At 37.8% G+C, this 9696-nt stretch overlaps 1 long non-coding RNA gene across 1 annotated transcript; it reads left to right on the top strand.

The window, feature by feature from the left end:
• Window positions 1-1169: 1169 nt before the first annotated feature.
• Window positions 1170-2967, top strand: LOC141275772 (uncharacterized). The gene is made up of 3 exons (XR_012324062.1): window positions 1170-1252; window positions 2087-2139; window positions 2921-2967. It is a non-coding gene; the product is annotated as an uncharacterized lncRNA (long non-coding RNA).
• The last annotated feature ends 6729 nt before the right edge of the window (window positions 2968-9696 follow it).

Here is a 9696-nt window from a genome sequence, read left to right as displayed (position 1 = left end):
TAACTTCTGTAACGTTATATAAAACTGATTCTCAAAACCAGCAGATATTCTCAATTTCTCTAGTTTGGTCATGGCTTAAAACCATAAAGTTATTTTGTACTCATCTCCATCTCTTTTCTACTAAGTCTTATCTGCTTATCTTTTGTAATGTTCTATCTCCTTTTTTCCCCTCCAGATCCCACTGTTATCACCCTTGTCCAAGTTCTGTGTCATGCTTGTTCTTCTTAACTGGCCTCTTTGTATTCAGTTTTTCCTCATTCCAACTGTTACTAAGCTACTGCTAGATTTTTTCCCCCCAAACACTTTTTTTTTGACAAGTCACTGCATCATGCTCTGTGCTTGGAAGTGGCTGGATTCAAGCCAGTTGGGAATGCATCTGTTCTGATGATGTGTTTCCCTTAAAACTAGACAAATACTAACAGTGAAGATGCAGGGAAAACACATCAGTGGTTGTCTTGGACGTAGAAACTGAGGTAGGCCAATTTAGTCTGAAGCTTGGAGTTGGATTGCATAGGATAGAGGTTAGGGCTGTGCAATCAAAGCCAATTTAAAGGGTGAAACGTAGTCTATGCAGAAATGTGTTGAAGAATATTAGGGGCTTTAAACCAGAAAGCACAGGCCAGTCTGAGGACAGATGAGGGTAGATGTTATGGCACGCGTTCAAAGGAAATAGCCAATCAATGGACTAGGTTGAATAAATTTTGGTTCCTACACTACTAGAGATGATGTGGAGATGAAGGGGGAGTGGTCAAACTGAGTTCTATAGTTTCTGCTGTGATTTTTGCTTATGGAGTAAAGTTGTGCTGAATGGCCTTAGGAAGAGTCTAAAGAAAGAGACTAAGGATTTCCTAGGCTGATTTGCTGGAGGGTGATTCTTCCATGAATTCCTTTACATGAACCTATTGTTTTAACCAAATGAATGTAATAATTGTTCCCCAGCCCATTCTCACATCTCTGCCATATTCCCTGTCACGCCATGATCTTCTCTGCTTTCATGAATTCTACCTCTCCTTTAAAATTCACAAGTGTTTTATCTGCTATCAGTTAGTTCTTTCTTCAAAGAAATGAAAGTGAACGATGGCTAACTTAAGCTGTCCCTTCCTCTCCCACCCAAAATGGATGGGGAGTTAGAATTTACTAGAAGAAACCACAGAAGGCTAGATGATAAAGATTGGGACAGCTGGAACGAAGGAAACTGTGGAAGGTCAAGAAGCAGGAGACATAGCAAGCATCTCACAGCAAGAATAGCCTGGTAAGGACTCTATCACTGCCATTGCTGCTGCCATGACCTTGACCTCCAACTATCCCTCATCATTGCATCCCCCTCAGAATTCCAAAACCTGGTATAGAGCATCCAGTTGACGCAGACTAAGTCACATGTCCACTTGTTTGGCCCAGTTTGATCTCTGTTTTCATAGTGTACAGAGAATAGTGGCTCCAACCAAGAGCATACACAGTGGGGGCTTTTCCCCTCAAAAGAGTGAATATTGGTAGGAAAAGGAGGGTCAGTTGCTGGAGAGCACCCAAATGATAAATTCCCACTATCAACTTCCTCCACTAATTGTCCCTACGTAACCCAGCTCAAAGTGACCGCTGCTGCTCCTTAAAGCTTTTTTTTTCCCCTCTGCCACTCATTTGGTGTGTAGTCCTCAACAGTTAATTCCGTTTCTATATATCGTTTTTCTTAAGAAGATGTGAAGACCTTGCGGGCAGAAACCTTATCTTTGTATTCTAGCACTCAAAAAAGGACTCTGCACACAGCATGTACTAAATAATTTTTTAAAGGATGATATTGATCAACTGTTTCATTACCAGTGGATGGTGTCCTATGAGAATCAGCCTCATGTTTTATTTAGTCTAATGTGGGACGAACCAGGAGAGGGCAACTGGCATTAACCTCACGCTTACTGAGTGTTAGGTACTGTGCAGAATACTTTCTCTTGTAATAATAAAGATAACAATAACAGCTGTATTTTATTTAGCTTTATTGTGCCATGCATGAAATGAAGTGATTTACATACATTATTTCATTTAATCCTCATAACGACCATGTGAGATAGGTCTCATTGTTTTGGCCATTTTACAGATGATGACACTGTTGGTTAGAGAAGTTTTAATTTTCCCAAAGTTTCACAGCAGGTAAGTGTAGAGCTGGAACTCGAAAGTCTTTCAGTCTGATTCCAAAGTCCTTTTACTATATTGCATTGCTTAAATTGCAAGAATAAAGTTTGAATGAACATACAATTTCAATAAGCATTTCATCTCTTTCTTCATTAACTATTTTGGTTTCTCAGTATCACTTGGGAACTTGTTTGAAATGCAGTTTCTCAGGCCCCACAACAGACCTACATTCAATAGGTCTTGAAGTACATTCAGTACGTCAGAAACTCTAGAAGTGGGACCCCCAAATCTCTTTTAAACAAAAAAGACCTGGATGATTCTGATATATGTTAAGGCTTGAGAACTGCTAACCTGTCTTCTCTCTCACTGTCTGTCTTTATGTGGCTCTACACCTATATAAGTCATGCTGAACGCCTGTTGTCTATGTATTGTATTCTATTATATGCCATCATTCAAATTATATTTGAATTTTCTTTTATATTTTCCAATTCCTATTTTTAATTTATCCTGTGTATTCTTGGAGGCTGCTCTTGGTGAATGAGGTCTCACATTAAAAATACAAAAATATATGTACAGTGTACTTATGTGAATGCCAGTTACTGTATTTCAGAATAAGCCTCAGGTCTACTTTCCCAGGGTCCTGGACATTTTGTGTCTATTGGGAGGGAAGCAGAATGAGAAACAGAACTTAATCCATGCAGGCAAGGTTTATCTCTGCCACATCCTGCCCTTTGCCAGAGGAGCTAAATGTTTTAGTCATTGATTTTTACATTGCCTTCTCTTCTCCCTTTTGCTGGAGCGTCAGTAAGGATATCAACATACCAATTATGATTCTACATCTCTCAAGCTTGCCTGGGATTCATTGGAAATCTGCCCAGATGCTCAAGATTGGATGATACCTGAGTTAAATGTTCATCTCTTCTCTAAAACATAATGATTGTCTACTGGTCATTTTAGCCATCAGAGGACCAGGTATCTATTCCAAATGAATGAAAGTTTCCTGCCCTGTTCATCTCACCTGTATCAAGCCGATTGAACCTTATGGAGGTGGTCTCAAAGATAATGTTAGGATTTATGAATGTTTTCTCCTATTTTCTTTCTTTTTTAAAATTTATTTATTTGCTTATTTATTTATTTTTGGCTGTGTTGGGTCTTTGTTGCTCCACGTGGGCTTTCTATAGTTGCAGCGAGCAGGGGCTACTCTTCGCTGAGGTGCGCAGACTTCTCATTGCGGTGGCTTCTCTTGTTGTGAAGCATGGGCTCTAGGTGCGTGGGCTCTAGAGCGCAGGCTCAGTAGTGGCACATGGGCTTAGTTGCTCCAAGGCATGTGGGATCTTCCCAGACCAGGGATCGAACCCGTGTCCCCTGCATTGCTAGGCGGATTCTTAACCACTGTACCACCAGGGAAGCCCCTCTCCCATTTTCAACAGGGAAATGAGTCAGAAATGGCAAAATGAATAATTACTTTCCCTTTTCTTTATGCATCTCTCCTGTTACATTTATAATAAAAGTGCACTTTATTTGAGTCTAATTCAATTCATTTATTCTGATCTTTGAGTTTAAAATACAAGTAAAGTGACTAAACTAGTTTAAATTGCCTAGATTAGGTTTTAGTTATTTCTTTTTCTTGTATCTTTAAGGAAACACCCTAATGTTTATCACTTGGATCTTGCTTCTGTATTTAAAATTTGCTTAATAAAAAGATTTTCTTTCTTTTTCCTCTGTCTCTCCTCTTCCATCCTCCCTACCTCCTTCCACAGCTTCTGGCTCCACTTTGATTACTAAAAAAGAAAGGAAAAGCCAACAAACATTTGTTGAGCATTTACTCTGTCTCAGGAACTGTACTCACTTCTCAGATTCTTTTTTTAGTCTATTTTATTCATGGTAATCTTTCCTACTCCCACTGGTTCAACCATCATCTTTCTACTGGACTTTCATTCTCTAGACAATGTGTCACCTAGTTCTACTGACTCAGCTTCATAAACCTCCCTTAAATCTATCCTTACCACTCTATCATCACTGACTTACTCATCTTTCAGCCTAAGTATCTAAATGAACTCTTAACTTGTCTCTGTGACCTCATTTTTTCCAGTCTTTAGTGCACGTATATTTTTATCACTATCAAAATAATCTTTCCAACATGCAAACCTAGTTGGTGATTAATTCAGCAAAAATTTATTGCGTGTCTACTGTTTTTCCAGATGCTTTGTGCTGTGAATACTTGTGTGAATATGACCAGGGTTAAAACCTCAAAATGTTTCCTACTTGGCAGAGGAGGCAGATGTATAATTGGACAATTATTACAGAATGTAATAGGTAAAAGGATAAAAGTATATACACAGTATTAAGGAAATGCTAAGGAAAAGTATGAGCCTTGGGCAGTGAGTGGGCAGAGAGGTTTAGGAAAGACTTTCTGGGCAAAATAATTCCTGAAAGGCATTTTGAAAGATGAAAGAAGATAATTTAGGAGGAAGATGAAGGTCGGGCTGGGCACGGGTGCTAGAGGAAAAGGACATTCTGAACCCAGGGGTAATCTTAAGCAAAGGCAACAAAAAAGAAAGAAATAGATTGATGTTTTCAGAACTAAAGAAATTCTGTTTATTGTTAGTTTAAGCTCCTAATTTGGGGGATAGTATATTATGTAGCAATAGATAACTAATGCAGCAACTGAAGGGCTGTTTACAAAAATAGTACAAAGAAAATCTAAACTGGACTGGTAGCTATAGAGATGGAGAGAAATATATGGACGTAAGAAACCCAAAGGAATTAAAATCTTTAGGATATGCTGTTGAGTAGTGAGGGTGAGTGAGAAAGGAGAATCAAGGATGACTCTCAGATAAGTTTCAACTCGGCCACGACATGGACATTACTCCCCTGTACTTAAAACCTGTTAATGGTTCCTCATTATTTCTAGTAAAAATATCAAATACCAGCATAGACCTCTCTGACTTCTACAAAATGGCTCTTTTTTTGGGGGGGTACGAGGGCCTCTCACTGTTGTGGTCTCTCCCGTTGCGGAGCACAGGCTCCGGATGCGCAGGCTCAGCGGCCATGGCTCACGGGCCCAGCCGCTCCGTGGCATGTGGGATCTTCCCGGACCGGGGCACAAACCCGTGTCCCCTGCATCGGCAGGCGGACTCTCAACCACTGCACCACCAGGGAGGCCCAGGCAGCTCTTTCTTACCTTACCAACTTTATAACCAGTTCCCCCCTCTCACCCCCACCCCTGCTCATGCTATTGATTTTGGAACATATGCTCTTTTACTTTTCTTTTTTAACTTTGCTTGTGGTGATTCCTCTTCTAGAAATGTCTTTTCTCTTCGACCCAACCTCAACTCTTCACACATACTTCAACCACACAAAGCACTCTTTTAAGAATTCATGTTTCTCTCATCCCTCCACCCAAGTCAAAGTTAAATATTTGATCTTCTGTGTTACTGCAGCATTTTACATTTATCTATATTGTCATATTATATCATAATTATTTATTTACATGTCTACTTTTTCTTCTAGACTATGGACTTTTCAAAAAATGCTCATTATCTTACTTTTTTTGGTGTAACTGCCTATACTAGCACCTGATGTATAGTAAGTGTTTAATCAATATTTATTCAATATATGAATGAAAGTATATGTTTGAAATCAATGAAATATCATTATATCTCTCCTGAATTTTTAAATTCTTCACTTTATGATACATATTGGAGATGCTTACACATGGAATTTACCTGAAAATTAATGTAGCTTTTACAGAGTCTGTGATCACCTGTCCTTGGTCTCTCCACAGCCTAATCATTCAATCAATTTTTAATTGGTTTGTAATTTTTTCTTTATTTTTTGTTACCCAGGGTAAAAATATTTTTCATTTCTGTCATTTCTTCATATCCCAGTAGTCCAAGGAAGATGAGAGGCACATGGAGCATGCCTGGACCCAACTTACAGCTTGGACCTAAACCCAGTCAAGCCCAGGCTAGATCAGTCAACCCCTAGACAATGCACAGACGTGTGATCAAGAAAAAATATTGCTTTTTAGAGCCACTGAATTTCAGTGTTGTTTGTTAAATAGCATTATTACAGCAATAGCTACTGATAAAATCAGTTCCTTTCTTTCTTTCCCTTCCATTCTCAACGCTACCATCCTTTTTCTTTTATTATTCACGTGGAGTATTGCTATAGACCACTGAGAAAAGTCTTCCAACCTTTAGTTTCTTTTCCTCTCAACTCATTTTATGTACCACATCAGATTAATCTTCCTGTTTTAAACCATTCTTCAAATAAAGTCCAGATAAGTAGTCTATCTCCATTTATTGAAATTCTGTCTGCCCTTCAATGTCCCTCTCAAATGCCACTTTCTTTAGAGACCTGCTGTCTTCCTCCCAGTTGATGAGCTCTTATTTTTCCTTTGGACTTTATCATCTCCCCAATTCTCCCACGACTCAACCCCTGGTAACCACCATTTTGCTTTCTGTTTCTACAAGTTCGGCTTTTTTAGATTCCACATATGGGTCCTCTACAACATTTTTCTTTCTCTGTCTGGCTTATCTCACCAAGCATAATGCCCTCAAGGTCCATCTGTGTTGTCAAAATGGCAGGATTTCCCTTTTTTCTCATGAAGGAAATATGTATATATATGTATGTATATATATATATATAAATGTATATAAATATATATTATACACACACATCTCCTTTATTCATTCGTCTGTCTATATCTCCAACTTCTAAATATTGAAGTTCTCCAGCGTTTAGTCAGTGAAAATACTCTATTGTTTCTTTATTCTACTTAGAACTTTTGATCTTCCAGAATCTATGGATTGATATATTTCATTAGGTTTGGAAAATTATTGGTTATCATCTCTTCAAGTATTGCTTCTGTCCCCTTCTTTTTGTAAATCCAGTTATATATGTTAGACTTCACAGTGCACTCTAGCCCTCTTGCCTCATACCTTGATTTTTCTTCTCTGGATTACGTTTTTCTGACCTTTTCCAGTTCCCTATTTTTCTTTTTAGCCTGATATAATTTTCTTTTAAATCCTTCCATGATTTCTTAATCTTGGTAATTATATTTTTAGCTGTTTTCAAATTTGCTGTGATTTCTTTTTATAGTTTTCAGTTGTCAACTTTCCATGAATAAAGTAAACATGGTTGTCTTAAAGTCTAATTATGGAAATTCCAACATCTAGAGCCCCTGTGGATCTCTCTATTGTCTGCTGTTTCTGCCATATCTCCTTGTATACTTTATTATCTTTGATTGTAGATCAGATATTATATTTGAGGTCGGTTGTAGAAATACTTTGAGGCCTACATATATATTATATTCCTCAATATAGACTGATAGTTTTTACCAAGTTCTTGAGGGCACTAGCAATCTAGTATCACCTTAATTCAGTGTCAGCTTTGAGATTTTTCTGGATTACTCAAATGATTTGCAGTCTGAATCTTTGATGCTTTTCTGAAGTTATGGATGTTTTTATAATTAGGTAAGCATTTACTTTTTAGCAAAAGAATTATTTTGTCTACTTTCTTGCTATTTTCACTCTCATGCAATCTTATAAAACCTGATGGCTTTAAACATTCTCTGTGTATACGTTGGTGAGGCTTGAATTTGTTTCTTTACCCTGGACTTCTCCCTTGAATTCCAATCTTGTATATGCAGTGTCTTCTCTATGCCTCAATTTGGATATTTACCAACATTTTCAAATCAAACCTGCCTGAAAATAAACTCTTGCTTTTCCCCAGAGCATATGCTCTTCTTGAAGTTTTTCCAGTCTCTGTTGATGGCAATTCTATCCTGGATGCTTAGTCTAAAAATCTTAACACCATCCTTCTGTTCTCTTCCTTTCAATTCTATTTCAAATCATTTGGTAAATTCTTGTAGTTTTACAGTTCAAATATATTTAACTGAGTCCAGTCACCTTCATCACCATTACTCTGGCCACAGCCAGTATCCCTCCTACCAGGATTAGTATAACTGCCTCCTACCAGGATTAGTATAATCGCCTCCTACCAGGATTAGTATAATTGCCTCCTACCCGGTCTCCCTGCCTCCACATAGAGAGTAATAAGATACCTTTTTGACCTCATGAGGTATACCACATAATATATTTTTCACCTCTTCTGTTACTCAGTTGCTAGTTCTTAGCTGGTTTTCAAACATTCCAGGAATGCTTCAGGCTTTCGGACTTGCTCATCCCTCTACCTGTACCAGATTTTCTCCAGACAGCCACAGGGGAAGCTATGGGTCTTTGTTTAAATGTCCCCTATCAGGGAGGCTTTTTCTGACCGTCCTGTTTACAGATGCTGTCTTCACCCTACTCTAACCCTTCCCAATATCTCATCATTCCCTGTAATTTTTCTCCTGTTTTGTTTTTTACATAGCATTTATTAGCCTCTGACATACTATGTATTTTATTTATTGATGTTTATTTCTTATTTTTCTATCTCTCCTCCATTCCATTAGAATGTAAGCTTCACAGGATAAGGATCTTGATGTGTTTTCTTTACTATCCAAATCCCAACAACAGGAATATTGCATGGCACATGATAATGTTAAACGGGTATTTGTTAGCTGGGTTAATGTTCCCAACCAGAGGAAAGAAGTGCACATTTTTGGTCAGTTTCAGAACTGAAATCTTATTAATGCAAAAGGCTATTTTCCTTTAGGGCAACAAGACAGGATTGCTTAAAATATAACTAACAAGAAATATTTAATCTCTCAAATTTAATCCTATTAAGTCGATTGTAGATGTCCAACTTATAATGAAATGCCAGTGGTTACTATAATTTCATGTTAGAAAGGAATTTCTAGGCAGCAAATAAAAAAATGTCACTGAATTGATATCTACTGAAAATTCAATTACCATCTGGTTCGCTATGCTTCTGGCACAATCAATTGTGAATACTTATTTTTGTGTTTATCCAATGAAAGACATTGGTGTGGTGTTTCACACGGATCACTTTAACCTGCCTTGACAGTCCTTTGATGAACTGGTGAGAAATGGCAGTGATCAAAATCTCTTGCCAAATTAGATATTTGACCCAGGACACATCAGGACACTGTTTTGGATGTTTTAACATTATTCTACTCACTGCTTATACCTTAATATGCTTTCAAAACATTAATGCCAACCAAATTCTGAGAATTTATTTTTAATCCCGATTTTACAGATGAGCAAATGGGGAAGAAGTTAAATGGCTTATTTAAAGCTGCCTCACAAATTAACAGCCTACTGGGACTTTGTGTCAGGCATTTTTGTCTCATGTTTCTAAGTTTATTAATGTCATGATCTGATGCCAGGATAATCCAGGCCTAAGGAACATAATTTATCTTCTGGGGGTGCTGCCATGATGACTGGAGACTTCCCCGTTAAAATTCAGGGTCTGGAACAAGACTTGGTTCACGCTGATAAAAAATGAAGCTCTAATGTGTATTTCTGTTCTTCGGGAAGAAGTATCATTTTGGTGTTTACCAGCCTTTTAGATAGAGGGGCTCAAATAAAAGGCTTAATGGAAATATAGAGCTCCACGTGTTCTGATGCTAGTACAATGGAGTATTATGGTTTATAAGTAGAGCTA

Source organism: Tursiops truncatus, chromosome 11 (assembly GCF_011762595.2).
Source record: "Tursiops truncatus isolate mTurTru1 chromosome 11, mTurTru1.mat.Y, whole genome shotgun sequence".
Lineage (NCBI taxonomy): Eukaryota > Metazoa > Chordata > Mammalia > Artiodactyla > Delphinidae > Tursiops > Tursiops truncatus.
Note: the sequence above shows the minus strand (reverse complement) of the source record. Positions and strands in the feature narration are given on the sequence as shown.